This window comes from Talpa occidentalis, unplaced genomic scaffold, assembly GCF_014898055.3.
Source record: "Talpa occidentalis isolate TD23 unplaced genomic scaffold, MPIMG_talOcc4v2.1 talOcc4.14, whole genome shotgun sequence".
NCBI classification, from domain to species: Eukaryota; Metazoa; Chordata; class Mammalia; order Eulipotyphla; family Talpidae; genus Talpa; species Talpa occidentalis.
Genome location: NW_023601433.1, coordinates 56,299,945 through 56,317,512, shown reverse-complemented (window position 1 = coordinate 56,317,512; position 17,568 = coordinate 56,299,945). Strand labels below are relative to the sequence as shown.

The 17,568-nt window shown below is 42.9% G+C and overlaps 1 protein-coding gene and 1 long non-coding RNA gene across 3 annotated transcripts in view; one reads left to right on the top strand and one right to left on the bottom strand.

Moving 5' to 3' along the window:
* The window catches only part of LOC119244663 (uncharacterized), a 223,656-nt gene that overhangs the window by 149,994 nt on the left and 56,094 nt on the right, over window positions 1–17,568 (bottom strand). The gene's annotated exons all lie outside the window — the stretch shown is intronic.
* PRKCQ (protein kinase C theta) overlaps window positions 3,489–17,568 on the top strand; it is a 115,401-nt gene continuing 101,321 nt past the window's right edge. For both annotated transcript variants that reach the window (XM_037510574.2, XM_037510573.2), the window contains exon 1: window positions 3,489–3,522. The gene's annotated coding sequence lies outside the window, so the exon portion shown is untranslated. The remainder of the gene's footprint in view (window positions 3,523–17,568) is intronic.

Sequence of the window (17,568 nt, the reverse complement as noted above, 5' to 3'; positions counted from 1 at the left end):
TGGCTTTTAACTCCTAGAATAATTTTGCCATTTTCTGAATTTACACTTCAAACCACGTATTTCTCAAGTCTTAAGGGTAGATCACTGTTCTTTAATTACATGCTGATTCTTCTGGGGATTCAAGTGGACCCTTTTCAAAACAATCTCTGTCAGGCTTTTGGAAAAGTGGATAGCTGGTAATCAAACCCCTGAAATTGCCTGAGTTGCTTTTCTCTGAGTGGTAACTGTCCACAGAGACATAAATGTCCCTGGTAAATAATCCTTTTTTCACATGATCTGTTTTACATATCCTACTTTCCCCCAAATACTATATTTCTCTGAATTGAGGCTGATAATGAAAACATTTTCTTTTTTTAAAAGATTTATTTATTTATTTATGCACACAGGAACTGGGGTATAAGCCAGAGGTGTCAGGGGTGAGAGGATTCACCAGAGAAAGTGGGGAGCAGAACAGGCAAATTGACTGAAATACACTGCTGAGGGGAGCAGTGGGCGAGGCAGGAGAGGTCTGCTGCACCATGTGGGTTGCTCCCTGGCCAGCCAGGGATCAAACTCGTGCTGTGGTGGCTGGCAATAGCTTGATAGCACTGTCTTTAACCCCTGTGCCACCAGGGAGGCCTGATTTTCTTTTTAATTTCTATCCCAAATCCTTTATGGAAGGTCAACTCCACAGATGGGTTGAAGAGGAGGTCTTTTTGGGAGATAGAGCATTACCATCAAGTAAGTCCATAATGAAAGCAAAGTCCATAATAAAAGCAAATTCCAGGTTGAAGGAAGATGATGGTGATGTGATGTCTCCAGGGATAAGATTCATGGCAATCTTTGATTCCTTAGCTCTGGACAAAGCAGGTATTTGGTCTTTCGCAGCTGAAGTGAAACAAGCAGCTGCCCCACAGTCTGCCCTCAGCACGATTCCAGGAAACTTTGGGGCAGAAACTGAAGGAGGATAAAGTACAAAACTGAAAGCTCGTGTGTTTAACGTAGTTGGTGGAACCTCACCACCCACGTGTAGTCCCCTGCAGGAAACACCTCTTCCTCTTCCAGGAAACAAAGGTGAGGAGAGCTTCTGAGCACCATGCATTTATAAAACAATACAACAATTTGTGAGATAAAGGTTTAGAAGTAGCCCCTCACCCTAATAAAGAATATATTTGGATTTTTTTCTTTTAGATGAAAAAAAAATCACCTTTTTAGACACATGGTGAATATTGTCTAAGAGAGCCAGTCTTCATCTTAACAGGTTTTCATTTGTAGACTACCCATTACAGAATGGCAGAGAAGCAGGTTCTCCAGAAGGCAATCATCTAAGAGAAGTGGGAAACCCAGGGTCTGACTATAGAATGGAGCGTATTCATTGAGCTTGAGAGGGGCAACTTAAGACTCGTTGTGTTTGAATCCTGTTTCTTATACTTTATTTTTTTAAATATTTATTTATGCGTATAAGAACTGGGGTACAGGCCAGGGGTGTGGGGGGTGAGAGGATTCACCAGAGACAGAGTAGGAAACAGAACAGGCAGGCTGCTGAGATACACTGCTGAGGGGAGCAGTGGGCGAGTCAGGAGAGGTCTACTTCGCCATGTGGGTAGCTCCCTGGCCAGGGATGGAACCTGTGCTGCAGTGGCTGCAGATAGCTTCATAGGTTACATCTTAACCCCTTGCGCACCAGGGAGGCCCCTTGTACTTTATTAAAGGTGGGGTTTGAGACAAGCTACATATCTTTCTAAGCCACATTATTCTCATTTCTGAAAGAGATGATGATGATGAAGACTTAATAGTTATGACTGTTATGAAGATTCAATGAATACTGTCTCAAAAGAGCTTATCACAATGTATGAGATACACGTACTCAATACAATGATTAGCATTATTTGAAATATTTTTAAAACCAGTGACTGATTAAATTAAAAGAACATATGAATTTCCCCTGCCCCCCCTCCATATGCACTTAACCTTCCCAAAGGTTAAGTCATGAAAACTTAATGGAAATGAAAAACTCAGAAATGGGCAATGGATGGGCTGCTCTCTCCTAGGCACTGAAGTCATGGGCAGTTGGCCATCTTTTCTCTGTGTGATTAGGCTTCAGTGAAGAACAGAGAAAGAGCCAAGAGGACAACATCTGCACTAGACTGTATCCCCTGTTGCAGTCTGCAGGAACTGGGATCCTCAGTGGGAGTCATTGTTTCAGTTCTGCCACCTTGTTCCCAGCCATACAGACATTCTTCCACCATGTTCAAGAGTACACACACAACAAGCACCTACTGTGTGCCAGGCTCTGGTGATAGCATGGTCAGGCACAGCATACACTCTTCCTGGCAAGCATCTTCCAAGGGGTGACAGCATCTCTAGGGAGATGAAATTTTTATGGAATATATCTTGATCTTTAAAAGGTGTGTGTGTTTGCTTTACTGAGTTCTTATATATTGTTTGATTCACCACATCTAGGGTCCCAGTACAGGTAGCAATGTGAATTACTCAAATTAGTCAAATCACCAACCCCTTCTCTGCCACAGTTACTCATCTTTAAGTTGACGTCTGAGGTCTTTTTCAACAGACACTATACTTCCATGATCAAAAGCCTGCTATGTACTAAGGTTTGGTTCTTTTTACTTTTTTTGCCCAATATCTCCAAAAACATTGCTTATTTCTCAGACTAATTTGGTTTTACTATATTACAGCAACAAAAGAAGTACATTTGAACAAGACACACAATTTTCCAAATCTGAATGACAAATTAATTCTAATTAGGGGGGAAAAAACACCCCAATTATCCTGATGAGATCATCATTAATACCACCAACAGGGGAGGAAAGTCTTCAATGACAAACACTTGTACTACACTGCAGCTTCAAACACGGTCAAATTTAAAGCAGCACAACTTAGGATATTACACATAAAATGAAAATGTGCAGAAACAAAAAATCAGAATCCTAGGAAGGCTTGAGAAAGATTATCCACAGAACAGAATTGTACCAAATAGCTCTTCGGTAGGTAATTTTAAAGAACAATGTTCAAAAGTCTATTGTAAAAACAGACAAAACAGAAGTTCCTTTTACCGGATGACTTTATCCTTCTCATTGAAAGGACCGGTTTCAGGTTTTTTTTCTTTCTTTCTCTTTTTTTTTTTTTTTTTTTCAGTTTGGTTAGATGTAAAATCTTTTGTCTCACACCCCTTGCTCTTTGCGCTCAGCATGTGGCTGACACTAGGCGCTTCTCCAAGCTCCCTGGGTAGCACCACCCCCGGGGTATCCCATCTTGGTGCTCGCCTCCTCTGGGTGGGAGTTACAGCAGAGAGAGAAGATCGGGAAAGGTGTGAGGGTGGCGATGCTGAGCGGGAGGACAGGGAGAGGGCGAGGGCCGCTGGGTCCTGGGGTGCTGGCGTCTGGGGTGCTGCTAGGAGGCCAAGGCAACGGGCTGACGAGCGCCCCCTGGCCGGCGCCGCCCGCAAGCGCAGGCACCGCAGGGCCCAGCCAGACCCCGCGCCACGCGAGCAGCAGAGCGCCCGGGAGCCGCAGCCGCCGGCAGGTAGGTCCCACCGCGCGATCGGCGCCGACGCGGGCGGGAAAGGAAGCCCGCACCTGGCCTGGAGCTCCGGGTCGGGTCGGGTCGGGGCGCGGGGGGGCCCACTCCGCTCCTGCTGTAAATGTTCGGGAAAGGGAGGCGTTGGATGAGAGCGAAATCGAAGAGAGCCTGGAGCTCAGCAAACTTCGGGTGGGCTCTCACCCAAGGCTCTTGCTTGCAGACCTGGGACTTTGGGGTGCGCTGCCCGGGGCGCCTCCTCCTGCCTGCTTGGTTTGCTTATGTGTTTGTTTGGTCCTCTCTTGCGCTGAAACTAATAGGAGTGGGAGAGAGAAAAGGACGAAGGTGCAGTTTTATGTTCCTGGCAGACATTTGTGAGATGTTGTATGCAAATGGCAACCTGTTCACGGAGGAGAATAACTTGTTTTCTTGGAATCTGCGAGAGCTGCAGCAGGGCTGCCAACACGCACATTTCTAAACAGACCAAGTTTCTTTTCAAGGGCCTGGGGAAGGGTGAGGCAGTTCTTCTAACGACAAGGGAAAAAAAAAGTGGTCTCTATCCTGTGACCTTGAGTGTGTGAGATTGCTCAGCGCCAAGGGCCACATGTAAGCAGAGTCAAATATCATTATTTTATTGGATTTTTAAGAGCTCCAATCATCTATGGGAAATAGGCAGCCCACGTTAAAGGCTTGGCCCCATGAGCACGCCCCCGCCCCCCCATGGGCACGAGGGAAGAGGAGGCCAAAACGCTGGCTCTGCTGGGATCTTTGGGGATTTTCTGCTGCTACTGTCTTGTCCTTCTGGTCGCCCTGCTCAGGATGGTACTAATAAAAGATTTTCAGTAATGGCACAGCTGACAAGGAGGGGGTGGTGACATGGGAGATGAATGGGAACACCCTGTTCTCTCCCTGTCAGGGGGCCAGTGAGCCATCCCTAGGTAGGAGCAGGTCTTTCAAGGGCCAGTGACCTTTCTGAACACAAGTCAGGCAGCTCCATTTGATGGTGGCTCCCTGGCATTGTTCTCTGGAAGCTGTGACCACCACCCGTCCTCTCCTGTTTCTAAGGTCCTGGGTGCCCCCCACTCCACAACGAAGCTTGTGGGTCCCCATCTTCCGTTTTCCTCAAACTTGTCTTTGGTAACCTGTAAAATGGCAGGCTTAGCGGATGTCTAATCTCTTTAAAAATGCTGTGTCTAGTGGGAAGGAGGGTGACATTTACTAATTTGGTTGCAAATTCTTTTGAAGTTTATGCACAGCTGTTTAAAATCCCTCCACGATCACAGTCATTGTTTGATGCAGGTGCCTGCTCTTGTTAGCTGCTTTCTTCTGCTGACAGAACATACATACATTTAAAGACACAGCAAGCATAGGAAGAGCTTCTAAAACATTCAAAACCTCAGCTGTGCAACTCCTCCCAGTGAGCAATTAAGTTGTTTTGTTTTGGTATGGTTTTTTGTCCTCTCGTAAACTTTTATCTCTGATTTCAAGAGTAACCTGTTTGTCATCACCAGCCTTTGTTTCAGCCTCCTGTGACTTTGTTGTAAACTTTTAAAACGTAAACTTCCAGGGAGGATTCTTGTCGCTACCCTCCTTTTTGTCATCTTCACTTCCGCCACTGTCTTGTGCTGTGGTGGCTTAGGATGGCAGACAATTTCGGGCAACTTCAGCCATTCTTCTTCCAGGCCCATCTCCTGACAATAGAAACTTCGTTATTGGGTCTACTTTGAATGTACACGGTCAACCACTGGAGCTTTGATTTCTGTCTGGTGTCTCACCTCTCTTTCAGGTATGCAGGTATATTCTATTATTCACAGCTTACTCTTCCAATCATCTGAAAGATCCCTTTCAACATTGATACACGGGAGGGCCCCGTCAAAATACCATTTGTCTTTGATATTTCTGTAAGGGTCCCTCGTTCTGTTGTAATGTAGTCTCTCTTTTCTGTGGAAAAGGATGCAGTTCTTCCTTAGAATGAATTTGATGTTTTATCTAAAATTCCCTGTGCAGAATTTTCTCTTGAGAGTGTGGGTTTATGGTCCAAATCTGTAACTGGTAGTCAGGAGAAAAGCTCCACAAATCTCCTTACAATGTAATATTTAATGTTAGAACGTTTGCCTTTTTTTAAACTCAGCATCAGCCATTAGTATTTCCTGTTTTTAATGCATTTCATGTTTTAGAGTTACCAATTATCTTGTTTGCTCCTGAAAATATTGCTTATATATCTTGTGTGACTTTGTAATAAAGGTAAGTTTGATTTTAGAAAATTTCCTTTAAATAGGAATTAATCTTTTATTTCTTTTTAATTTCCACAGATCATTTAAAATAAAAATTTTTATATGATGAAAAGTCAGAGAACTTATATATAAGTATATGGTTCCATTTTTATGTAATTTTTAAATCCAAAATCAAATCAATCATTAAAAGTAGGGAAATCAGCTCTGTCATGACATACTTAGCATTAAACTCATTCTTTCTGCTTCTGTTCATCATTTTAAATCTTTAAGTATCTCATTTTCAAGCAGTAATGCATTTAGCTTTGCTTTTTCATACCTATTCTGGCTATTAGGCAGAAGTTATGAGGGACTCATAAAAAAACAAAAAACAAAAAAACGAAGCAGACGAAGCAGAAAGGTGAGTTAAAAGAAGTTTCCTTGTAATAGTGGAAACAACCATTCATTATTTTAATATGATAAGCATTTATATACAAATTCACATTGCTCTGTCATTTAAAAATATCTTTGGAGCAAAATGAGAATCAGAGTTTTCAGTAATTAGAAATAAGCTTACCCCCAGGTCAGACTTATAGATTTCTGCTCTGGGCTTACATAAACAGCTATTGAAAGGCACTCACATTGGCCACATACCCAGGTTGCTACAGGCTGATGTTCACTTTTGAATTAAGTTAATAATATTGATTATCAGTCAACAAAAGCAATAAAATAGGATTTTATTGAATCATTATTATTTCTAATTTATGTCAGATATGTACTTGGAATTTTATTGATATTTGATAAAAATTATTGTCATTTAATCCACCAAAAGCTTTTATTGTCATCATCCTTGTCCTCATTCTCATTGTATATCCTCACTGGGGAAACTGAGGCTCAGAACACATCATTCTGGACCCAGCACTTATAGCTAGGCAGTGGCAACTGCCATAAACACAGAACTGGAAAACCTACCAATTAAATTTTTGTAATTGTGGCAAAATGCACATAACATAAAATTTACCATCTTAAAAATATTTTTTAAATGTGCAATTCAATGACATGAAGTATACTCTCACGAAGGTGGAGCCATCTCTACCATTCAGCCACAGAATTCTTTTCATCTGACAAAAATGAAACTCTGTACCCATTGAACAGTAACACCCCAGTAGCCCTTACCTCCAAGTCCTGGCAACCTTCTCTGCTTTCTGTCTAACTTTGACTACTATAGATGCTTCACAGAAATGGAATCCCATATTTGTCTTTTTGTGACTTGTTTATTTCACTAAGCCTAAAGTAGTCCAGATTTATCTGTGTTGTAGATGTATCAGAATTTCTTTTTGTAAGACTGAATGGTAATCATTGGTTGTATAGACAGCATTTTGTTTATCCATTCATCGGTTGACGGACATTTGGGTTGCTTTTACATTTTGGCTATTATGAATAGTACAGCTGAGAACAAGGGTGTGCAAATCTCTCTTCAAGTTCCTTGTTTAAAATCCTTTGAGCTATATACTCAGAAGTGGAATTGCTGGATTAAATGGTAATTCTATGTTTAATTTTTAGGAACTACCATACACTTTCCATAGAGGCTACACTTTTTATATTCCTACTGCTGGTGCACAAGTGTTCTGGTTTCTCCACATAGTGGCCAAGTCTTGATTGCTTTCTTCTAATGGCTGTCCTAATGGGCTGAAGGGGTATCTAATACTTACCAAGTCATTTGATGCCTGATGTTGGGGGTCTACTGACTGATCCCACTCCTGAATTCACCTTGTGATCACAATGTCTTTCTCTGGTGTGGTATCATTGGAGGGCCTGCTCATCAAGCACCCCTGAAGGACTAGGAAACTATGGATAGGAGGGCTCCTAACAGGTCATCTAAAGGTTCTCTAGGTAAAACTGTCCCACCTACATAAAGGCCCTCGTGATTTAGAAATACATACATGACAAGAATGAAGCAAGCATGACACTGGCATTAATAACTCCAAATGTGTACCACAGACCCTTTGCAGAAGATTAAAGTTTAGGTTATCTCTTGTATATGATCAAAACAAGACAATTTCCCAGGACAAGGGGGAAAAGGAAGGGGAGAGGGCTATGCTTGAGTTCATGAGGCTTCTGTTGTGAGTCTCAGAGTCATGCAGTGTACCGCGGAACCCATGGGGGAGAGACAGCCAAGTAAAGAGGAAATGACAATGAAATGTGATGATTCATTATGTATTTATGTATGTGATGTTATGGTGTGCAACTTTTTTAAATTTGTTTGTTTACTTTGTCTGTTTCCCGCTTTAAAGTGTGAACTCTATGAGGGCTAGCATTTGGTCCATAGCTGTCTCCTGAGTTACTGCAAAACAGCTTGGGCCTCTGTAAATGAGTGCAGAATGAGGGTCTCCCTGGTGACCCAGGGGTTAAGTCTCAGCACTACCACCACTATTGCCTGAGTTTGATCCCCCATCAGGGACCTAATCATTTATATGGTGCAGCAGACCTCTCCTGTCTCACCCACTGCTCCCCTCATCAGTGTATTTCAGTAGATCCACCTGTTCTGCTCACCACTCTGTCTCTGGTAAATCTTCTCACCCCCCATACCTCTGGCCTACCCCCCAGTTCTTTTACTAAAAAAATAAATAAATAAATAATTTTTTTAAGTGCAGAATGAATGTGTTAGTGGCACATTTGGGACCTACAAAGTGCTGTAGGAGCACCTAGATGTCATAGAGGAAATGATGGCTCAGCTGAGGCCTGAAGAGCAGATGGCTATGAGCCAGAGGAGGACTTTCCTGAAGGAGGGAGAAGCATCTGTAGGATGACCTGGTAACATATAAGAATGGCATCTTGGCAAAGGAAAGGAACAGTCTGGTTTGAGTGAAAGAGAGCAAGGTAAGCCCAGAGGCTTTGTTTGAAGCTCCTGCCCCTCACTAAAGCACTGTAGGACCTTAATCAATTAATGAATTTCTCAGATCCTCTCCCCCTGACTCTGTCTCTGGTGAAATGGGGTGCAGGAACAATAAATATAGCAGGTTTGGATCAGCTTATAAAATTTTTCTTAACGGCCTCCCTGGTGGCACAGGCAGTTGAGTGCAGCGCTGTGAAGCTGTCCGCAGCCTCTGCAGTGCCAGTTCGATCCCCGCCAGCCTTGGAGCAACCCACATGGCGAGCAGACCTCTCCTGTCTTGCCCGCTGCTCGCCTCAGCAGTGTATTTTGTCAGTCTGCCTGTTCTGTTCCCCACTCTATCTCTGGTGAATCCTCTCACCCTCCCACGCATCTGGCTGGCCTGTACCCTGGCTCTTGTATAAATAAAATAAATATTTAAAAAAATTCTTAATAGAGAACAGACTTGGAGACTTGAGAGTACAGTTCTAAGGTTTGAATCCCAGCTGTGTTGGACCTTGGGCTCACGTGACATCTTTGTCCTCTAGGAGGGGAGAATCAGTCTGCTGGTCACACTGGTGGGGACACATGTCTGGTATAATAGTTGGAATATGAAACACAGAGAATCGGCCCTAATACAGCAGAGTGTGCCATGCGTGACATAGGACGGCCCCGTCAATACAAGAAAGTCGGTCTCCCAATGCCTGCCAGCATCCCTTTCCTTGACATTTCTCCATCTTTCAAAAAGTAGAGTGCTTTGGTGTCAGAGATCTGGGTTTCACGCTGCATCTGCTACTTAGGAGCTGCACAGACTTGAATAAGCTAATGAGCCCCCACTTCCTGTCTGTGGCATGGAGAGAACAGTGCCCACCTCGTGAGTTGTGCAAGCATGAAATGGGGGAATCCAGGCGATGCTCCTAGCACCAGTCACATAGACAGTGGTGCCTTCCTATTGCTCCTACTTGTGTTTACTTTATTTGGAGTGATATACTCCTTCCCTAGTCCTCATTTCATCTGCCTTTCTGTTCTGACTTAAATAAGCTAAACTTTTTATTCTGACAGGGAAAGTCTGTATTCTCACAGGGTGCTATGAGCTGAAGAAAAGTCTGTATGGTTGGAATTCCATGTTTCAGTCTGCAGATGAGGAAGGACTGCTTTTACCATGTTAGAGGAACATTATGGCACACCGATGGCCTTTTCACCTTTACACCTTGAATTGCTCAAAGTGCTGGATGTCTTTGATGACAAGATTCATCATAAAAGTTGCTCAGCCTCTAAGCTGAGCATTATGGTCTATTAGACATTAGGCCATATCTATTTTTCTTTCCTAGTATTAACCATTTAAGTAAAATGGTTAATAACACAAGCTTTGGAGGCAGAGATATGGGTTCAAATTCAGGCTTCAACTTTTATAAATAGTGTGACTTGAGGAAAGTTAATTTACCCTTCTCAGCCTCAGTTTCCTTATTAGTGAAACAGGCATAATAAGCTACCTACAGAGCTGATATAAGGATGAAAATATTCCCTGCCACTAACAGCTTTCAATAAAAGTAAACTTTTAGCTGCTTCTTTCTCTGATCTTTGCTGAGGACAGTTCTATAATGCCACAATAAGGGAAACATGATTTTTTTAATTAAAAAAAAAGCAATAATACTCTGAGTCACATAAAGTGTTATAAACCAATGTTACCTCGATTTTTTACAAAAAGGCAAGAGGAGGGGAGATGACCCATCACATTGGCCCCACTCCCTACATGCCCCTGCATCACTGCTACATCCCAGGCCATTTTAGTAAGTTGGTTTAAAAGAGAGTACCAAATGGAATATGGTAAAGGATTATTGGGGCACAAATGGTGGGCACGGTGTAAAAATATACATTTATAGAGGTTTAAACCTAATAATCCTCATAGCAGCTATGACGATATAAGCCAAATTTACCTCAATAAGCATAATTTGAAAAAAATGTGTTCTGGCCATCAACTACCATTCTTGAGTTAAACCCACAAAGAGAAGACCCTTAACTGCCCTGGGCTCTTCTACCCATTTTCCGTCTCCTGTCCTCTGAGTTGTTCGCATTGAGTAGATGCTAAAATAAGTGCCTGGTGAGCACAGAGCTGCCAGGACAGGGTTGAGTTTCCAAAGCAAAACAAGTGCTGTGAGTCCATGGTCACATAAGACAACTTCACAGCCCAGGTGAGCAGGGAGCCGGCTTCCATGCGAGTAAACTTAAATGTCTTTCAGTTTTGGAGTTCATCTCAACTGTGCGTATAGTGCTTGGGGTACAGCTTTTGTGCCTTCCATTGTCCATTCATAAATTTATTTTAGTGATACAAAAGCTAGCTTCTTACACATGTTTTTCAAACTGAAAGACACATCCATAATTGGATTAGGAAGTTAATTTATTGAGTTATGACAAGCATTATCTTTAGAACTGAAATAGAATAGAACAGAAAGATCCTAGAATGCATTTCATGGAGTAAGGGTAATTATGTCATGAAATTTCCTATCATGGAGTTTGGGACATACTAAATCTGTTTCTTGGCTAAAACTAAAAATTATAAAATCATGGTATTTATTTTTTTCCATAGCATCTAAGTCATAGAATCACAAGCTTAGAGTTGGAGGGAGGAAGGAAAAATGGAAAAGAAAGTGACATTTGTGAGCATGCCCTGTGCCAAGTGCCTGGAAACCTGGCATCATTTACTCCCAGAGCCATGTGTGTTGGGTGGGCCACTGACTGTTTCCAAGGCAATGCTGAGGCTTGTAGAGGTTAAGGAATTTGATCAAGTTTCACACATGAAAAAAACTAACACTGAACATTGATCTCTTGGCTCCCAGTTTATTGCTCTTTTTATGTCTTTGTTGGTTGCATTCCCCAAATTTTTTCATCAGGAGGCTGTTTGGAGAAGACATTTTCTCAGGGACAGTGTTATAACCACATCCCACATTTAGAAAAATATGTACTTTGAGATAGACCCCCTCAGCTTCTTAAAGAATGAGACTGATTAGGAAGAAATAAGATTGATTGTATGGGTCAGGTTGCATCGGCCTAAAGTGGGAAAAGATGAAAGAGCCCCTCGTCCCCCTGAACTCTCCCCTTGCTGCTGGAGCCCTCTGGGATGTGCCTCCTTTCTGAAGCTGGGTCCCTGCAACCACAGCTAAATCCAACTGTCTCCTTTTTCCAGCGTCTATACACAGGTTGATGAGTTTTGCTGGGAAAAACTATGTGACCGTGCAAATTCATAAAACAATAACTCCAGGACTTCCAACTTCAGCCTGGCTCCAGACTTTCCCAGCTCTCAAGTTTGGTCAACCCTTCTGTGCTTTCTACAGCAGCTATTTCACCCTCTGCCCCCGCTGTCCCCCACTCTTGGCACACTGCCTTGGTTCCTGCGTCACTAAGAAAATGGAGGTTTTCTGGACGAGGATGTGATCACAGAACAGCAATTTAACTTTATCTGGACCCACCCTCCTATCCTTCCCTTCTTACACAGGTAAAAAACTGCCTCTTCCTGTCTGATCTTCATCGTCCATGGTCACTCTGAAATCCATGTGTTCCTCATTCTTGGGAATCTCTTCCCTTGATTTTTCTCCTCCTTCACCTGAGTTTTCCTTTCCCCACCTCAGGACAGGTTCATTCCTACAGCAGTAAACATGCTAACTCCCATCCTTTGAAAAGTCCTTCCTTCTAAGCTTCGCTCTAGTTTCTCTCTTTCCTACTCTTAACAACCCAGCTCTTACATTATCCTCTCCATCTACTGCTACTTCTTCACATCATGTGTCTTAGGGACAGACACATCCCTAAGACGTGTTTGATTTTGCCTCTCCTACCCCTGGGAGGCGATCACACTCACCCCCTGTATTGTAATTCTCACTACACTCTAACCCTCTCTTCCTTGTCTTCTCTGCAGCAGCCGATACGGAGCAAGCCTACCTCCCTGGCACACTCTTTTCCTTCTGTCCTGCCTCTCTTTTGCAAATTCTCCTCTCCTTCCTAATCTCCTTTGAAAGTGGATGTTCCTCAATTTTCTCACCCTAAGGGCAACCTCTTAACTCACTGACCTCAACACAACCATCACCTGTCCAATCCTCCTGCTCCCCTGCCACAGAGAGCTGACAGGCACAGCCAATACTGTACATTTCAAACTGAACCCAGCATCTTCTTTTTCTCCCCTTCCTTTTTCCACAGTTCCCCACCCCACCCGGCTCCTGTATCTGGCATGCACCTTACTTGATCTTACACAACCAGAAATCTGGATGTTATTCCTTGGCTCCTCACCCCAAGCCAAGTTCTATTCATTCTTTCCCTGAATAGCTCCTGATTCCATCCTTTCCCACCCCCATTGCCTCTGCTCTGTCCATGGGTCTTCACTCTTTCTTTACTGGATTACTGTCAGAACCCCCTACATGGTGGTCTCTTTTATGTGGAATTGCTCTCCATGCCAGCTGGAAGAATCCCTCCAGGACCAAGGACTGAGCATTTCACTCTCTTGCTTTAAATTTTCCAGTGGTACCCACACACTTTGAATGAAACCCAGATGCTATAACATAGACTAGAAGGTTCTAGGGGATCTGCAGTCCCTTGCTCTCTAAGCTCATCTCTCCAACATCACATACATTACACTCCTCTAAGTGCAGCCTCTTAAGTTCCTTAGATATCCCTTTTATCCCTCTTCTCATGGAATTTTCTGCCCAATCTTTAAACTCCTCCTTCCTCAGCTAATTTCTGTATATCTTTTGTCCCTACTTTAGACATCATTATCTCTGGAAAACTTTTCCTGATCCTCCAAAGTAAATATTTGCTTCCTCCCACATGTTCCTTAAAAGCACATATTAGGGGCCTTCCTGGTGGCACAAGGGGTTAAGGCTCAGCACTATGAAGCTGTCCACAGCTTCTGCAGCACGAATTCAATCCCTGATCAGCCAGGGAGCTACGCACATAGTGCAGCAGACCTCTCCTGTCTCGCCCACTGCTTCCCTTAGCAGTGTATTTCAGTCAGTCTGCCTCTTCTGCTCCCCACTCTGTCTCTGGTGAATCCTCTCACCTCCCACGCCTCTGGCCTGTACCCCAGTTCTTGTATGCATAAATAAATAAATCTTTTTAAAAAAAAGCACATATTAAACCATCTACATAAAATACTCAGCACTATGTGCTGCACATAGAAGCCATCGGGGAATGTTAGCATGTGCAATATATGGCCATTTATTTTCTACTTCCCCAGTAGGTTGTAAATGTTTTGAAAGCAGAAGCCACATTCTCACTTGTTCTTTGTTGAATTCCTAGCACTAGCACACATCTGACTATAGTAGGCATGCACTCAACATTAGTGGAGTAAATAAACAGATCATAAATATTACCGCCTGTAATGCATGCCAAGTGATAGGAGAAAAGAATCCCAATCTAGGATTTAAATGTTTGTGCAAGTAGCATCATTATCATCCTGGGAAGTTGGTTTTTATGTGTGTGTTTTGTTTGTTTGTTTGTTTTTTGCCTATGGGCCTCTGGAATTATCTAAATAAATTCTACTAGGAAGTCAGAATTGAAGGTGATGTTAAAAGACAACTTGCTACAAGAAAAAAACTCCATCTCTCCCCACCTATGGTGTCATATTCTCTCTGTATCATTCTAATAGTTTTTCACTTTGCTGACCATTATAATAATGAAAGGGAAAAAGATTAATCTAAGAATGATCAGGAAATAACAGGCAATATTAAAATGTTCTAAAATATTCTACAAATAAAAGGATGAAGTGATAGCTAGCATCAAAATTAGATATACAGAGAACTCAAAAATTAATAAAAAGGAAATACTAAAATTTAGAAGAGGTAAAGTATTTTTAAGGAAGCGATAAAATTCAAAGATTCTGCAGAACAAATCACACTTATTTTAAAATTTGTGAAAGTAGGTAAGAGTAAGAAAGGTAAAAAGTAAAAGACTACACTCAAGAATTAGGATAATGAAGGCATGGCAAAGATGAAACAATTGAAAGCATCCAAGAAAAAGTGTTTTGAACGTTGAGTAAAAAAATCATTCAGGGGACTCACTTAAAGGTAGAATAACCAAAAATATGAAGCCAGAGAGAAAAACAATCATTTAAATATTAAAAATAAATCCCAGTAATAATAAAATGGGTGCCAATGATGGGCCCTAACAGGTCAGCTGTAGTAAAATGATGTTAAGACTGGAGCTTGTGCTTCTGCCTTGTACACAGGGCCTGTGTGACCTCTAGGGGATTCCAGAGAGTCGTGAGTACACTTGCTTGTGACTGGCATTGTGCTTTGGGGGACACGCTGTGCCCTCCTCTGTAACTTGTCCCTGCTGGGGCCCATCAGGTAGGGGTCAGTGCGGGCAGCGAAACAGCCATGCCGCACGTTGCTGCAGAGCAAAGGAGACACTTCTCATTCTGGAAGCATCAACAGCTCTGCACCCCGGTCCCAAGGCCTCTCCATCCAAAATATCCTGCTTTCCTTGTGGAAACAGGACAATGAGGTGGTCCCCTAAATGCTATGAGCTTTTGTTCAAAAAGACCTCTTCTCAACCCAAAGAAACCCAGACACTTTACACTCCTCCTTATGATTTCTTAGGTCTCTGGAAACCTGCTATTTTTATCCAGCTCATAACTAGTAATGATGATATTTCAATTCACTTGTTCTCTCTCTAGCAAGTTCGTGTTAAGGGCATGAACCGCGTCTTCTATTTCCTTCCCTTTCTTTAATCCTTGGCACAGAACTCACACTCTGTCTTGCGTTGAGGGAACTGATGAAGCCCCTGATACCCAGGACATCTTTTTATTTTATTTTATTTTTTCAAAGATTTATTTATTTATTTATACAAGCACTGGGTACGTGGGAGGGTGAGAGAATTCACCAGAGCCAGAGCGGAGAGCAGAACAGGCAGACCAACAAAATACACTGCTGAGGGGAGCAGTGGGTGCAGCAGGAGAGGTCTGAGTGTCATGTGGGACCCTCACCGGGTAGCAGGGGATAGAACCAGTCGCAGAGGCTGCAGGCAGCTCTGCAGCCCAGCGCTCAACCACTGTGCCACCAGGGGAGGCCCTATCTTTTTTTTAAAAAAAGATTTAGTTATTTATGCATACAAGAGCTGGGGTACAGGCCAGAGATATGGTGGTGAGAGGATTCACCAGAGACAGAGTGGGGAGAAGAACAGGCAGACTGACACTGCTAAGGGGAGCAGCAGGCAAGCCAGGAGAGGTCTGCTGAGCCATGTGGGTAGCTCCCTGGCTGGCCGGGGATCGAACTTGTGCTACAGAGGCTGCAGATTGCATCATAGTATGGTGCTTAACCCCTTGTGCCACCAGGGAGGCCCCATACCCGGGACATCTTTTAGTCTCCTCTGGCTGTCTAAGTATAGATAGTGCATCTTTCAAGGCCTAAACATTAGTATTAAGAGCCCTAAATGCTCCAATTTTTATCCATATTCAAGGTGAAGTTTAGGGATCTTACTGCATGTGGTTTACAGGACCAAGTAGGTGGAGCCCTTTGGAGTGCTGGCTTCTCCCAGCCATCTGCTCCCCAAGCACCTGCTGCTTTCTTCCCTCCCAAGTCCTTTGCTTTGAACCTCTCCAGTGTCTAGTTTCCTTGCAGTAAATGGGGACATGGGAGTTAGTACAGGGCATTAGAACCCAAATTAGATTCCCTGTCCATAGAAGAGCCTGGAGAGAAGCTACAGAATCATGTGGCATCACCCCCTTATCTTTGGCCGATGGCCAGGCCAGTCTTTCAGTGCTAGGTCAACAGTGAGGGGCCTAGAAAGGTCACAGGTATGTGAGCTAGGAAGGTTCTCATTCCAGTTTTGCCATATTAACCATAAGATGAGTGAGTTGGATGAGAGGGTCTCTAGGATTCCTCCTGATTCTAATAATTTGCAGTTATTCTGGGGGGTTCTTTTGGTATCTACACATCTCCATCAGACCAGGATTTTACCTGGCACTTGGGTAGTACAGTATTGGATATAACTTAAGGACCCTGGACTCTGGTTAGTCAGCTTCTACATACATTGGTGAGTAATGTGTGTAGATTAGAGAGCAAAACCAGTAGTGGAATGTGTAACCCTTTACTAGTAAACTGAAGTGCAGTCACCCAAACCTTCAAGTCAGTTAATAATTTCTTTTGATTTTGCAAATTAAAATTTCATACAGAAGAGCAACCAAACATTTTCCCATCTACTGTGTTGGTAATGCTGATAACACAAGGAATATTGTAGCTACTAAGGTTTCTCAAAATGTTAGTTCTCTAAAAAGATCAACATGATTTCCTCAGTGGACTTTGCTTCTAAAAGATAAGATCATGATGAATAACAGTCAGATGGATTCTTCTCTAAGAATTCTAAGAATGAGAAGTTTTTTAATTCTTTTGCATTAGTCATTGAAAAGGACATGCATCTTTGTCAGAACATACTGAGGCTGCAAGGAAGGGGGTGATATTAACAGTAGCCATAGATAAACCATTTTCATATGAGAAACTTGAATAATTCTGTCCCTTACACACAACTAAGCCAAATTCTACATAGTTTTGTAAAAATAAAGTTCATCCCAGGCCTCCCTGGTGGCACAGCGGTTGAACGCTAGGTTCGAAGCTGCCCTCAGCCTCTGCAGCACCGGTTCAATCCCTGGCTGCTGGGCGAGGTCCCACATGGAGTGCAGACCTCTCCTGCCACCTGCTGCTCCCCTGAGCAGTGTACTTCATCAGTCTGCCTGTTCTGCTTTCCGTTCTGGCTCTGGTGAATTCTCTTACCCTCCCCGCTTCTGATTGTACCTCAGTGCTTGTATAAATAAATAAATAAATCTTTTTAAAAAAAGAAAAGAAAAATAAAGTCCATCCCTTTAAAATTGATGAAATCATTCAGAAAGAAGTAACTTGCACAATCCCAGGCTCTGAAGCAGCAGCAGCTTAAGTATTTGTCAAAGGCACAGCACCACATACTTTGACCTTCTTCTTCCATTCTAATAAA